The sequence below is a fragment of the Rattus norvegicus genome, chromosome 3 (assembly GCF_036323735.1).
Source record: "Rattus norvegicus strain BN/NHsdMcwi chromosome 3, GRCr8, whole genome shotgun sequence".
NCBI lineage: Eukaryota > Metazoa > Chordata > Mammalia > Rodentia > Muridae > Rattus > Rattus norvegicus.
The window spans coordinates 70,994,670-71,011,261 of NC_086021.1; the positions used below are offsets into that span (position 1 = coordinate 70,994,670).

Consider the following 16,592-nt stretch of genomic DNA (forward strand, 5'->3'; position numbering starts at 1 on the left):
TCTCAGGGAAACTTGGAGTTCCAGGTTGAAGCCATGGGTTTCTTAGGATCTACCCTTACAGTGTTCAGAATGGCCTTTTGCAGACTCCTGGAAAAGAACTCAATAAAAGCAGTCATAGGGGAGGTGGAAAGGGCTAGGCTGTACTTTTTGTCTAAAGAATAATGAAGAATTTGCAGTCATGATAGGCATACGCAATTTTACTATGAAAGATTTGCTTTCTCTGTTGGATTATGATATCCCAAAATGAAGTAGGCTACTCAAGGAATTATTTTATATTACATCATTTTTTATTTTAACAATTTCAACGTAAAGACATTATACTGATTTTACACCAAGTACATATTGGGTTGATAAGATTTTAAAATTAAAGCAATGCCCCCTTGTCACTACCACTCAGTCACATCCTTGGAAGCAGTTTTCTTTCTTTTTTTTGTCTTTTTTTCTTTATTAACTTGAGTATTTCTTATTTACATTTCGATTGTTATTCTCTTTCCGGGTTTCCGGGCCAACATCCCCCTAACCCCTTCCCCTCCCCTTCTATATAGGTGTTCCCCTCCCCATCCTCCCTCTATTACCGCCCTCCCCTCAACAATCATGTTCACTGGGGGTTCAGTCTTAGCAGGACCAAGGGCTGGAAGCAGTTTTCTTATTTTTTTTTTATTTACTTTTTTTTAATTAGAGAGATGCCAATCTTCTAGCAAATAGTTAATATTTCACTTTTATAACCCTAACAGTTGTCTCAGAGCTTGAGACATGGTAACTTCCCAATAAATGTTTGTTGAATTGGACTGCCTTCCTCCTGGACTTTTAAGTTGACATAGCGAAGTTACCTACTTCCCTAATAGGCTGGAAGGAGATGGCGGGCAGCTTTATCAAGGGTGAGCTCACCAGGAGGTGCTGGGGTAAAGGGAAGATAGCACGGCCTCAAAACACACTCAGCACAGCGCGCCTTCCTGTTCGTTGGATCATCCTTTGAGCAGTAGTCTATGTCCATGTTACTTCGGGAGCCAGAGAGCAAACAGCTTAGATTCCTTTTAATAATTGTTGCCTAATCTGAAGGAAAAAGGATAAAAACCGAATGATTCTATGATGTCGATTTGCCTTCAGAGGAAAGCTAAGTCATTGAGAATCAATAGTAAGAGCTGAATTATCTTAGTTCATAACGTTCAATATCATACAATTAAAGGACCCGTTTAATCTTGGATGCAGTTTAACTGTTTGAGGCTGTGATCTCGTCTTTGTTGGTTACAAATCTGAAGGACTCTTGGCTGCTGAAAGTGTCACATAAGCAGAGGCACCGTTGTTCATTGTAATGTGTAATGTGAGACCCGCTGCCATAGCTCTCTTGCATGTTGCAGACAGAGAGTTCCAGAATGTTGGTCGTAATAAGGTGTCTATTTTCTAATTTGTTTTAATCATGAGGCAAGTTCCTGAGATTTCAAATTATTTCTTAGACGTCTCCCATTTTTGTAATGCGTTATATAAAGGACGATCTTTTTCTCCCAAAGCCCTACTTGCTTTTGATATAAAAATAATTTATTAAAATTATCATAAGCAGTTATTATAATTTTATAACCTACGTGTTCTTACTATTAATATTAATGGTCAATGCTTGGTTAAATCCAATTTATGGAGTTGAAATGTAGGGGTATTTCTATATAGTCTACCAAAAAGATATTTGTTCTCCATTACAGACTCGGAAATTAGGGTATCACATTCAACAATAACTTAACCAAGGTCATTTAAGGAAGTGGTCAGAGGATTATCGCTATTTTGTGATCCATAGTTCCTGTTTCAAGATCTCTCTGGCTCTGACATCTACCTTTAATTTTCTCTTTCCCACATAAATTAAAAATTTTAGGTTTTTACAATTAACAGATTGTGTGGTTAGTCTTCCTATCAGAGATTCCTCATTTTTCTAGACATTTGTTTTAGCTATTTTGATATTGACTTCAGTTCTTATATCAAATTATTTCTTATATCCTTATGATCATACCCAAACACAAATTTCACACATATATGGATTTTTTTTTCTCCTCCCTCCCACAATCTGACCCCAAAAAGCACCAGAGGAACTCTGAAGTAACTCGATTTAAAAAAATAAATAAATAAAGTGAAACAAAAACAAAAAACAAACAAAAAAACCAAGGTCTTTCCTTCTACTTGGCAACCATTTTATCTCCCTCTTTGGAAGGGATGTAGTAAAAGAAAAAATGGCTGCCTTTTGTTTATGTCCTTGTACACTAGCATGCTGACCTCCTCAAAGGTATTCACCAAAACATAGGCACCTTTAAGGAGCCAGACGATGATGCTTCAGAAGGATTTTTGTTTGCGTGTTTATTTATGGCCTGGGGTTCTGTGGCTCTAGTGTAGCTCATATTGTAGAAGGGACAATGAACAAGGGTGTTCTGGAGCAAACACTTGAAAATGGTGGCACAGAAAGTATCTCTTAGCATTCCTTCTGTGCTAAGGAAAACTTACTACATATGACTTGAAACGTTCCAGATCAGTGCTAACCCTTCAAATAATATGAAAAAATGTGAAGAAAAATCATTTCATGTAACTACTTATGTTTTGTTCACACCGACTTACTCTGCGTTTTTAAAGTTCGGTTGAGAAAATGTTTACATTGTATTGCTTTTCTTTTAGAAAATGAGAGTTTATTGATTGAACGGTTGACATGTGTGCATACCAATAAGCATATGAATATCTGTACCTTCATTTTTTTTAAAGTACTGACATGTTTACAAGGGCCATTACAATGCACGGTATATCAATACAATAGTGTAGGAAATTCATCTTTTCTGATCATTTTATGATGCTTTTGGCTTTTCCTTCCATGATCTTTGTTAAATTTTCATATATTTGCCACCAGATAATTACTGACATTTGTGAGTCGAAAGCTTTCAAATACCAATTCAAGTTAGGCAGCCTATCAACCAAATATCCCATAAAATATATGGAATTTTAAACCAAATTCCATCAGCTATGTAGGTTTGTGGTTTGTTTGTTTATTTGAAGATCTGTAATTGACTTTCAAGTTTGAGAATTTCCTTGTGGAAAGCTGGTGTGACTGTATTCAGAGGTACATAGTATACGTGTATTGAAACAGTATCAAAACAGCCAAAGGTTCCCGCAAATGTAGAACAGTCATCTCTGGAAGGACTTGTTAGCACTAAAATCAGATAAGGTAAACCATATGCTCCATTGAGGTAAGCTGTCTGAAATAAGTTACTGCCATTTTAAGAATTAGCATGAGCCATCTGTTCTTTAAGTTGAGATCTTTATTGTTCATTGTAGTCAGCTGTTGTAGAATGTGTTATCTTTTGAGAATATAAATTAATCACCTACCTCATTTATACACTTCAAGAAAAAGAGTCTCATCTTCCTTATCAGAAAGAATTGGTATCCGTTTGTATTCACATGCAGTATCTTTTAGTGATGGGGATTTTGCTGGAAGGAATGTTGAGGGAATCAGCATCTGGTCTTAGTGGGGGTTGGGGGAAACCAAGAAAAGAAATAGTTGCAATTAAAAGGTTAAAAAATATATGGTCAGTTGGTTCATTAGAACAGGGCTCTTGGATAATATTTACTTTCAGAAACGTAAGGTAGGAAATGGCTTGAGCAAGTTTTCTTTTCATAAACTTACTCAACCTCTGATTAAAATAAAATCTAGTCCCCCCCACACCCCTTAATAGCTGTTGAATCATTTTCGATAATAATAAAATCTAGGGAAATCTAAGGGATTTCCCTTAATGGTGCTACATTAATGTCTCAGGGCAGTTCCCTTATCTGCTATTTCTTCCTCCTTGTAGAGTCAGCTGATAAAAATATCCGTAGACACAGTGAAGTCAGCGGTAAGCCTGGCTTTCTCAGACAGAACTCCATGTGATCACACATAGGCAGCCCGGCTGAGCTGATGCCGTGCAGCAAGCAGTAGGTAATGAGTCTTTGTGCGAGCGAAGCTCTTGTCTCGGAACAATAAAGCATATGGTACCAGCAATAAAACACGGGGCCGGGAAACGTAAGAAGATTCCACTGAACCAGGAAGAACGACGCCTTCCGTGATGCCGACACGTACTGTAAAATGATAATCAATTTATTTTGGATTCTAATGAATAAAGACTGCCAGGACTCGACTCCAGCTGTTTGAACAGGTCGGTGATTTTTATAAATCCCCCCCCCCAAAACACTTCCTGTTATTTGATTGCATTTAAATGAGGTTGGACCGATGTCTGTTTTTGCCTTAGACAAAAACTTTGAAAGGTATTGCGAATGTGTAATAGGAATGGTGCACTTGAAGTGACCCAGCAAGATTAAATTTTTAATGCAGATAAATGTAACACAAATGCTGATATTATATATTAAACCGAAAAGTTGTTTATTCTATTTAAAAATGTGTAGGTCAGAAAATTTTAATTCAGCAATTTCTAATATTTTATGTATGCAGATATATTAGCCAAATGACTATTAAATAGCTGGTATAAAAAAGCTTCACTTTTTCGATGAAAAATTCTGTGTCGCCTCAGTTTGTATTTCTTATAGAAGATGCATCATTCAGAATTTGCTGGCATTTTTCACTATCCTGCAAGGATATTTATGTAAAATATATAATTTTTTTAAATAAAAAATTTAAATGAAAAATTTCAATAGTGTTACTTAAAGATATATTTATACTTTAGTAAAATGTCCACCCTGATATTTATTTGGTTTTTATTTTCCATATTACGTTTCTCTCCAGAGAAGGAAAACACTTGTAAAACCTTTTATATAATAGATGTTAGTTATACCAGCAATAAAATAAATTAGCCTAATCTTAAGAACGTGACTGGGTCAATCCTATGGTGATCAGAATTCTTAGTGGTTCAGTATTTCAGAAAAGGGAAAATATGTCTTTGTGGATATTTGTAAAACATATACACACATAATATTTATCAGAAAATAAGCAGCTCCCGGGTTTATGAGTAATAGAGAAGTTTGTATTTCAAATAGACAGATTGCTGTGAAGGGGAATCAAAGGCAGGAGTAACAAATGATAAACAGCTCATCACTCAAATTCATTGGGAAAGCAGGACAGGCATTTTCTATGAGGTGACTCTTCGAATTTAAATATGCAGTCTAACTTTGCTCTATGTTTTCATTGCTCTATCCATTAAAGGCATCCTGGGACCTAAAATCTTTACAATTAATTTTTGGGTACCATTTAAGATGATGATCTCCAAGGCACTTGAGCACATTTAACATTTTTCAAGATTGCTAAAACGACTGCGACTAACGCGTATAGTGCCTAATGTAAGTTGATGTGTAAGATGTTTAAACCACCACAACAAAAACATCCCATATGTCTGGTTATGCCTACGGTACATATTCCACTTAAAAAGAGAGAGAGAGAGGAAGAGAGCGCTGCGTCTCCAAAACAAGAGAAGTTAATGACAGTTTTAAATTGGCCTTCCACACGTATTTAAATGAAGTATTTGACTATTTGGGTTTCCTTGGTTACCAGAGTCGCTGCAGACAGCTTCTTATGGTGGGGAGACCGTAAACAAGTAGCACAAGACTGAAACAACCGCTAAAATCTTTTATCCATTAATGGACATAGCGGGTGTGATGTTGACAGCCTGGTGAAGCATGCCCACTCCCCACTGCGGGTCCGGGTGCTCCAGGATGCAGGTACCCTGGGCGAACCGCAGCTCTACAATTCCTTACCCAGCATTCCGCTTTGGCTGCTGGAGCACTGCCTGAACCTTATGCAAATGAGAGCAGCACAGGCTTTGACTGCAGAAGAGGAGGGGGCAGAAGGGAGTTCAAAGGTCACGGGGCTGGCTGAAAGCTGGATCGGTTGCCTGGAAAAAAAAAAAAAAAACGTATCCTGGGCTTCTGCAGCCGTGTTTTGCAGCAGTTAAAGGAAGTGTGCTTTATTTTTGAAGATTTTACAGCGTGTGCCGTAGTCATTTAAAGTGCATGCAGGTACGATGACATTTCCTGATGCGCCTGATTTTATTTCTGTTGCATACACTGTTGGTGATTGGTTATTTAAATTCACTGTGGCAATTGGCAGGCTGTTGCTGGTTTTCAAGCACTCCTTTGCTAGTTTACTCTTCTTCTTATGATTATTATTCTTTTTTCCCCCTACTGCTTCACTATGTGGGGTTTTCCTTCTGATGGACTATTTTATGAGAGAAACAGTTGTGTCTGGGCTCCTAAATAATTCTCCCTTTTGGTTATGTGTTGATTTTGGAGAGCTACCTGGTTGAAATATCTAGATAAATATTAACACTTAAATCTTTCAGCGAATTATTGTTATTTTCTTTACAGTTTTAAAGAAATATATTTTAAAGATGTACTGAGTTCCAGCCTAAGGTTTTTGTGAGATATGCAGAATTAAATGATGGAGTTCTTTTGTTCGCAGCTGCAAAACACTATAGGATAATTTTAAGAAGTAGCATTTCTATTATTAGGACGGGGTTTGGTTTGGAGAATTTTCATTCTCGGTTGCACTGTGAAAAATACTACTAGAGAATTTTTGCTTTAAATTCCTTCAATACTTCTGGTATTTCTAATTGTTCTTAAATATCTTTGCATTTTTCAGACAGCGTTACTTAAATTTAACACTTTCAACATTCTATGACTTTTCCTTTCAGTTAAATCAGGATCCTAAAGAGGTCCTCATGAATCTTATAGCAGGATGAAGAACCCCTCTTCCCAGTAATATCACACTTTTGTAGAATGTGTGATTACATCATAGTAAATCTGTCCTGCACTAAACAAGTGTGTACTAACACACATTTTCACATTGATTTCTTAATTTTCACGTCATATTTTAAGTACACTTAAAACAGAACAATTCAACTGTTTACCCACGCCATTAAAAAAATACAAATGTCACAATTGAGCAGTTTCAATGTTAATGAGAAAAGTATGTTATTTTCATTTGCACTGACTGTGCGTCTGTCTGCATTACAGATTGTGTGTGTGTGTGTGTGTGTGTGTGTGTGTGTGTGTGTGTATTGGAAAGGATGAAGGTACAAAATAGGAATTTAGTCATGAGATTACTGCTTTATGGGTCTAATATTCATAGAAGTTTTAAGATGAAATTTATAAAGCTTACCTGTAAGGAACTAGTACATATTAGAAAGACTTAATTACTTTCTTTACACTTCGATCAGGGAGTCTTTTTATTATAATGATTAAAATGGGGGCAGTTCTTCTGAAATGAAGAGTCACTTGAGGGGAGGAGACCAAAACAAGTGTGTGAACATTTAATCAGTGAAGGACAGTTATTTCAAATATTTATGACATTCACTTCATAGTGGTTATTCATTGCCAGACTCTCGCTCTATCACTCTTTGGGGACATTATGACATTTATCCAGGACACTGAGTTGAGTTTATGAGATAGAATTCGTGTTTTGTGTTTTTAAGCCTGCAAAGATTTCAGGGTTTTCTTTTCTGAACACTGCTTGTGAAACTTTCAGTGGCTTAAGCTACAGGAAATATATTTTAAATAATTTACTTTTTTTTGTTGGTTAGAAAATGCTGATCAACATTATTTGCAGATATTTATGACACTGCTAAACACTCCATGCATTTATGTATGTATTCTGTGTGCTATAGTGCACATTATATCTCTATTATAACGTTATCAAGAAGCTAAACAGGATCCTTTAGACTCTTACACTTGATTCATAATTAAAAAAATTATTTCTCTCAATTTATATAGTGCCAGGAGTTATGCCTGCTCACCCCTTGTGTGTACTAGACATAAAAAAGAAATGAGGTTAATATTCATATAGGCAGTGCAATACTTTTAACTTTGGCCATGTAGCAGCTACCAGTGAGCATATTTTGAAGACAGAAATAAAAGCACAGTGTGGGCAAAGAAATAGAGCCTGTGAAGATCTCAGAGAAAATGTGATAATAGAAATATATGGAATAAAGAGAATTGTTGTGCTTCTGTGAGCCACAAGAGAGCTATTTGTGTCCTGAAGCTAATTTATGGCTTTGAATATCCTGGGTAATTTATGTCTCCATGCAAATTCACTCCAAACTTTGAAGTCTTTTTGCATTGGCTTAATCCATCCTACTTCCATACAGATCCCAGCAGCTTGGATGAAGTATGCTCGTGTTCTGGGCTTCTAAACATATATAGAAAATGTCTTTATGTAAATATAATTCAAATTAACCTTGAGAAGGAAAAGTAAATACCGTAGTCTAAACACAAGCTCTTGGGGGTAGATAGGTAGCCTGTGCAAAGAGACACTGCCGTATCCGACTTCAAAGAAATCTTTAAGGATTTTTTTTTTCCAAAACCAAATTTCCTGCTTTCTGATTCCAAGCTCTTCACTGTCATCGTTTGAAAATAGAGGCCATATTGTAGGCGTGGAAACAATTTTAGGGCAAACATCCTCAGTTCAGGAGCATGGAGCAGAGTCTGAGATCTACAAATAACTATTGTCATTTCAAAATCGAGTGTGTAGGTTTTCAATTTTATTACCGCTGTACCCGTCTGTCTCCTGAACGTCTACAGCCTACGAGACGGTAAAAAGGCAAAGTGACTTTTAACTCTGGTAGGGAGATGTTGAGAATCGTTACTGAGTTCTCAAAGCAACCACATTATTTTAACATGGCAGTTCTTAAGAAGCAATCAAAGCGGGAGATTACCTTTTGATTGCTTCTTCTAGAATTTAAATAAAATTGAATCTTTTTTTGTTGAAAAATATAAGCTCAATGCAATTATAAAGTGATTTTTAGGGTCTTATTAGAACTGTAGCAATGTTATAGTGATGTTTTATGCAGATGGAGATGCTTACAACATAAAGACTATTTTCCAAATAGCAAAAGTGTATAACTCTCAGGGCCAGTTTTTTTTTTTTTAATGCTAATAGCTTTCATGGAAACAAACGTAATACACATCATTCTGCCTTGTTGATTAAAGTGGAAATCATTACCAACTTTTCTCCCTGATATCAGAGCCATTAATTCACCTTTCTAAACTTTAGTTGTCTACTGTGAAAACAAAACTGTAGCCTGACTGTCCTTCAGCACAGAGTAGGCTCTTAATAGTATATGCTTGTTACAGATTTGCTTTTTATGCTTTTAAGGATCTCATTGTCTCTTTACTTGTTTAACTTTTATTTTACACATTATAACTATCCCATAAGAAAACCATTCAAAAAATGAATTTTCTAATCCATCGGATGAATTTCTTCGTGATTTTACGTTAAGTTCTCAATCAAAGGAAGTTTGCTGAGCAAGGAAAGGAAATTAACCTGTTACTCACATGTCTGATGTGCTTTTTGCATACACACAGGCACCCCCCCCACCTACATGAGTGTGCCCAAAGGTACACATACACGCATGAGCTCATACACAGAGGAGTATGACAACATGCACACACACACTCATATATGTGAGTGTGCCCACAGGTACACACACATGCACACACACACCCAGGAGTGTGTTCACACACATGCACACACACAGGAGTATACTCATATGCACAGGCACACACACACACACACACACACACGCGCGCGCGCGCACACACAAAAATGCACTCAGTATAATTGGCACAAGAATACAGAGAATAAGCAACATTTGCTTTATTTTGTCCTCAAGGTTCTCCCTTGAATATGAAGTAAATGAGAAATTGCTCCTGTTGTTGTAAGAAGACTGCCATATTAGACTATTAACAATAACTTGGCAATGCTTTATATCTAATAGGGAATTTATATCTAATAGGAAAATGAGTACTCTCAATTAGTGCATAATACAAATAGAGAGACCAACTTTTAATTTCATTCACTAATTATTAGAGCCAGGTAAACCTCTTTCCCTTGTTTTAGGAACTGTGTTCCCCAAGCTTGGTGGCACCTTCACAGGCTCCTTACTAGTGAGGCCATGGAGGTTGCTTCGCCTCTGCGTAAGCTTTGGAATCCACACGCGCACTGAGTTGTCCTTACACACGCTCATGGTTCACATCATTCCCAGTACCAGGGAGCATATTCCAGCATGATCTGTACATTTGAAAACAGACTACAGGGCAAAGCAGAACATGGGTTATGGTACCTAATAGTATTTTTCTAAATACATAAATACACTCTGAAGAGCTTTGGAAGGCTGATTTCATGAGTTTAGTTCAGAAAGAAAGGTTTCATGAATGGGAAGAAGCCTGGTGGAGGTGACGCTCACCTTTATTTAATCCCAGCATTCAGAAGCAGAGGCAGGCAGATCTCTAAGTTTAGGGCCAGCCTGGTCTACACAGCAAGTTCCAGGACAACCAGGGATGCATAGACAGACCCTGCCTTGAAAAGGGGCGAGGATTAGGAACAAGGATACAGTACCCTGAAGTAGCTTCGTATGTCATAGGCCTTTTGTTTCTCTTTATTTATTTGGTTGGTTTGGTTTTTAAATAAACAGTACAGCCCAGGGTGTCCCAAACTCTGTAGCTCTGCCTTTGGAAGTCCCTCTGTTTCAGTCTCAGTCTTTCAGATGATGGAATCTCAGCTATGCACATCCATGTCCAGTTTCTGATCTTCTTTTCAACATCAGCATTTGAAAGGGACTGAGAAATCCTGCTTTAAAACCTGGGTGGCTTGTTTAAAACAAGAACATGTAAACTTAGGAAAACCCAAAACATGTTTAGGAAATACAGTATATATTACTGCATACTGTGTCCTTACTAGGAAAGTGTTCTTCTTATATTGTTGATTTTGTGTGATTTCAGCCCCATATCACGGAATGTGCAGAGGCTGAACAAGAACGTGGCTGAGAGCGTAGGTTGAAGTGCCGACCTCGATGTCATTTCCAAGATGTGTTCAGTAACTAGTACTAACCATTTCCCAAATCAAAAATGTCCTAGATCCCCACTGAAGGTCATACCTAGGTCTCACTAAGAGCTAATGCCTTGAATTCTAATGAGACAGTAGAGGGAGAAGCCCTCATGGTTACTGAGGTTCAAGTGACAGGTGGCTTTGTTGGTACCTCAGATCTCCAAACTTCTGCAGGTGTGCTGTAACCATGAGTAGAGCTATTTTCATAAGCCTTTGCTAGTTTTAAAATGTCTCCCTTTGCTATAGCATTTTCCCTTGCTTTGTATAGTTAAGGTGTTACTTTCTCACCTTGGGTTCATTCAGCTATGTTCCTTGCATCGGAAGACTGAAGTTCATTCATTATTTTTTTTTTTAGCACAGTTAGAGCTTGACACATCTTAGGTTTCACCTGCTGACACAGAAGTACTAATCTGTTTGCTTAATGATATGACCTTTATGTCACAGGCTCACTGCTATTTTAAATGTCTCGTGAATTGTAATGTTGCTTGAATTGACTTAGTCACAGAGGTCTCCAAATGAGATTTAGAAAATTCATCTACATTATTTTTATTACAAATAATTTTAGTCGAACAGATGGAAGGGCCTTTTCTGATCAGTATCATGACTCTGCTTCTTTGGAACTTGTTTTAAGAGGGAAACTCCTAAAACTCGGTTTTCATCTTTGAAAAGATACGGATGACTTTGGAATGACTTGTGGTTGCTTTCGAGGACCGGTTTTAATTGGTACCGGTCGGACATTTAGTTAAATATGAAAACTCAGGTATTTAATCTTTACCACATAGATTACTTCTGCTAATTGCTGTCTAATGCAATGTCAGTGTCAGGTTGAACGCCAATTATTCTTTGCTTTAGAGGGTAAAAAGCCATGTCTTGCCTAGGCTGGCGATTCATTTTAAAGGATGTGCAGAGTTATTTTTCTTACTAATCCTAATTTTTGAAATTTCCTTTCTTTTCTGTGCAGCGTTGCCAGTAAATATCCAGGGTGTGGACAGGTGTGGTTGTGAAGTGTGGTCCTTGCTCTCTCGTGACCATTTTTTGGAGGCTTTATGAGGAAAAGGGTGTCACTGTTTTTACATTCTTTTCATTCACACCAGCCTGATGTTTCCTCTGAAGGAAAACATCACTGGAGCACTTAAGTACCCTTCAGCTAGCTATACTGGCTCCTCTATTTTGTTATCCAATTGGAAACTTTCTAAAGACAGAGAAAACTTCAAGTGCTAAGTAAGAGAAACAGAGTTAGATTTCACTGCCACTATAATAGTAATTCTAAGTTCCTCCAAGTCTGTGTTTTTGTTTTGTTTTGTTTTTTTTGTTTTGTTTTGTTTTGTTTTGTTTTTCCTTTTTAATGTGCTTAGTCTCCACAGTGGTGCAAGACATTAGGCTAAGTACTGGTTTTTTAGTCCTAATAGCAGCATAGAAAATAAAATTTTCATTGTCCTCACTTGAGACTTTTCCTGTTAGGATGGAAAAATGAACGTATAACAGGCTGATGAACATTTCCAACAGGTTTAAAAGCCTCTCATTTTCTTAATTGGTTTTCTCTTGCCCCTGCTAACGAACAAAACCCAAACACCCTAAAAATTGGCCTTGGAGAAAGAGTTTTGACTCTTAGGCCAGCATGTAATCAATTAAACCACCTTTCCAAATAGCAGACGGTCAGTTTTTTTTTTTTTTAAGGGTAAAGCCCTGAAAAAGCATGTTCTGTCTTTCCTGCAGGAATGCCAACCCCAATGCACATCAAAGCAGATAACATGGGGGCAGCCTCTTAGGTTTGTGTCCTAGGCACAGCCATACAGATTTCCTTTGTCGTTCAACAAAAAAAAAGTCAATTTAGCCATTCAGTGTGTGCGCTGAGGGAGAAGAGGATGTGCAGAGGTAGATAGCAGTTCTTACTCGGAGGCCACAGCCTTACTTAAGCCATAAGCCATGGAGGGAACTGCCCTAGAGCCTCTTACTAATGTTGTCATACACCTTATTTTGGTAGACGTAGAAACTACCCTGAGCAAGTAACACTTTTAAAATTATACCACTCATTAGTAGCTGACCCAGATATGATAGCAGGTATGCGTCCTGAGCAACCACTGGAAGACATAGTAGTCTGCAGCAACTTGTACATTCAAATATGATCCAGCATCAGGTAAGCTAGCAGTTGTAATAATGTCAAACCCACTCAGGTCATGCCAATGCAGAACAGTCACTTAAGCCCAGTTTGCTACTGGCCAAGAAATATTTTTTTCAGAGAGCAACAGGTTCTATCCTAAAATTTTGAGCTAAGGATCTACGGAGATGTCTGAAACTTGGTTTCATCACATGCTTCAAATTATCACACGGCAAAAATGTTAATATCTAGTGCATAAGAATGAAAATAAAATCTTTAACTCAAAGTCACAGACAACTCTGACTCGGGGGATTCATACATCACTGGGGAATCCCACAATCATTTCTCCAGCAAAAATATTTATTAGGCAGGAGTGCTGCCAGGGTTCTTGGCTTACACAGACACCTGGACAAGAGAGGCGTTGGCTGACTTCTGTTTCTCCCACTGGCAACCCACCAGAAGCATTTTTCACATTGGTAGTGTCCCACAGAAACACCTACAGGGTTTCACCTTGTGAAATCTGTGCCAAATCCTGCTCCTCTTGGCAGCAGATGAGCTGCTTACTTGCCAAATGGACTTAGGCAGAAATGGCCCTAGTATTGGGGAAGAAGATAATTTTACTTTCTTAGTGAAACACATACATCTTCTCAATATGTATAGAGTGAAACATAACCAAGGTGTCCTCATGCTTACATAGTGATCACTGAAGTGCTTGGAATGGTAGCACATCTACTAATAAAACCAACATGTTGGGGTTTTTTTGGATATTTTTTATTTGCCTTTTAAGTGCTAGTTCCCTTTCCCATCCCTATTGCATCCCCTGTTTCTATGAGGGTGTCCCTCTACCCCTCCCACCTCCCCACCCTGACATTCCCCTACACTGGGGCATCAAGCTTTGGCAGGACCAAGGGCTTCTTCTCCCATTGGTGCCCAACAAGGCCATCTTCTGCTACATATGCAGCTGGAGCCATGGTACTGTCCATGTGTACTCTTGGACCCACCCAGCTATACCACTCCCGGTATATACCTAAAAGATGCTCTAACATATAACAAGGACACATGCTCCACTATGTTTATAGCAGCCTTATTTATAATAGCCAGAAGCTGGAAAGAACCCAGACGTCCTTCAACAGAGAAATGGATACAGAAAATGTGGTACATTTACACAATGTTGTACTACTCAGCTATCAAAAACAATGACTTCATGAAATAAATAGGCAAATGCATTTAACTAGAAAATATCATCCTAGGGGTTGGGAATTTGGCTCAGTGGTAGAGCGCTTGCCTAGCAACCGCAAGGCCCTGGGTTCGGTCCTCAGCTCCGGAAAAAAAAAAAAAAAAAAAAAAAAAAAAAAAAAAAAAAGAAGGTAGAAAATATCATCCTGAGTGAGGTAACCCAATCACAAAAAAAAAAAAAAAAAAGAAAAAAAAACAAAAAACAAAAAAAACAAAACCCAAAAACCCACACATGAATACATTCACTGATAAGCCCCAAAGCTCGGGATTGCCCAAGATACAATCCACTGACCACATGAAGCTCATGAAGAAGGACAACCAAAGTGCAGATACTTCAGTCCTTCTTAGAAGGGGTAACAAAAATATTTGTAGGAGGAAATTTGGAGACAAAATTTGGAGCAAAGACTGAAAGAATGGCCATTCAGAGCCTGCCTCACCTGGGGAGCCAGCCCATGTACATACAGCTACCAAACTCAGACAACATTGCTGATGCCAAGAAGTGCATGCTGACAGGAGCCTGATATAGCTGTCTCCTGAGAGGCTCTGCCAGAGCATGACAAACACAGAGGTGGATGCTCACAGCCAACCATTGAACTGGGAATGGGGTCCCCAATGGAGGAATTAGAGAAAGGATTGAATTAGTTGGAGGGGTTTGCAACCCAATAAGAACAGCAATACCAACCAACCAGAGCTCCCAGGGACTAAACCGACATGTTGTTTTTGAAGATGCATTCCACATGCATACATGTGTGCTTTCTCTCTTTCAGTAAAACCTCATGCATTGTAGTCATCTTACTGACGTTTGTTGGAAAAGTAGAAAAGAGTATGGTGCAAACATACTCTGAGATCTAAACCCAGATTACTAAGAATCCTTACCGAAGTAGCTAATTTAGTGTCTCATAGCACACAGCTCAAGAAGTTAGAATTTCCTTTGTCTTTCTCTAATCCTTTAGGCAACTGTTTTTTCATTACATTTTCCTAGCTTACACATGTACTTTTAAAAGGAACAACAACAACAATAACAACAACAACAATAACAACAACAAAACCTTAAAGATGATGGGAAGAAATATTGTTAAACAGTAGGAACCAAAAAGAAATAAAAAATGAACAATTACGGGGCTGGGGATTTAGCTCAGTGGTAGAGCGCTTACCTAGGAAGCGCAAGGCCCTGGGTTCGGTCCCCAGCTCCGAAAAAAAGAACCAAAAAAAAAAAAAATGAACAATTACGCAGAGCTGCTCCACTGTGTTCACAACATAGAACCATCCATAGAGGATGTGTTATTGAAGCCAGGAGATGTCACCAAGAGCAGGTCTTCAAAATGACACTTGGCATTTGAGTAGTGACATCACAGAAGGGTGATGCCACTTAATTCCTGGTATTGAAGAAGTGGTTTTTGCCTTGTATGATTCTCAGATCTGCAGACCACTTACTCGAGAGGATGAGAGTCTGGTACACAAGGAAAAGCAAGAAATGAAGGGGGAAAATCTGTTAAGATGCCGACGAAGAAAATCTTTTAGAACCAAATGAAAGGTTTTGAAAAGAAGCACAAAGAACTTTGCAGTAATTTCATTTTGGAAGGACAACTAATTAACTACTGATGATTGTATTTGGCAGAAACTAGGGACTTTAGCCATTCTTTTTATTAATATGATCATGTCAGGGTGGAATATCAGAAATCAATCAGAAATTAAACACAGTTTAAAAAATTAGGTGTGAAAAGGATGTCATACAAATTTGCAGTTAAAAAGTTATCCACATATTTAGGAACATTTGATTAAATAAATTGATTACCCCAAAGAATAAAGAAAGGTAACATAAAACATGAACCCTTTAGCCAAGTTCTCCTTTCTTTAATGTTACATCAAACCCACCCACTGTCAATTGGGTGACCAAGAACTGGGGTTCAGTGAAAGGTCAGCTGCTGATACGTCTTGTGGTCCATTTGACTGCTTACACTGCTTGACCCACCTTCTCTCACAAAGGAGGGTTTCTCCAGTGTGTATGTTAGTCCTTGATCTGCAGTGGCTCTAGCCTCATTCTTTGAACTGGGTGAGGCAACCAGAAGAAATCTTAAAATCACCTCCCATCCTGGGTCAAGTCAGAGAACAGAAATCTCTTTGTCCATAAGACTTCATCCAGACCCTGGTGTTTTCTGGACCAATGAATTTAATAAAGCAAGCATCCTCACATGATCAAGTTCATTGAAAGAAAACTTGGTTGTAAAGTGTCTAAGCATTTTGAACTCGTCGAGGAATTTGTTAAAAGAATGCAAAAAAAAAAAAGAGATTGTTTTGTTCTTTGACAAGTCCTGACATGCCCCTCAAGTGCCCCCATTTACACACTGTAGAGCAGGTGTTATGCTGGCTCTCCCAATACTGCTGCATAAAAAAGAAAGAGGATTTCTTTATTAATCTTAGCAATCA

The 16,592-nt window shown here is 38.0% G+C and overlaps 1 protein-coding gene across 4 annotated transcripts in view; it reads left to right on the forward strand.

Moving 5' to 3' along the window:
• Window positions 1-16,592, forward strand: part of Csrnp3 (cysteine and serine rich nuclear protein 3) — a 196,010-nt gene that overhangs the window by 88,083 nt on the left and 91,335 nt on the right. Inside the window, exon 1 of one of the 4 annotated variants that reach the window (XM_039104840.2) lies at window positions 3,720-4,157. The exons of the other annotated variants lie outside the window; for them this stretch is intronic. The gene's annotated coding sequence lies outside the window, so the exon portion shown is untranslated. Of the gene's footprint in view, window positions 1-3,719; window positions 4,158-16,592 lie in introns of those variants that run through there. 4 annotated transcript variants of the gene reach the window in all.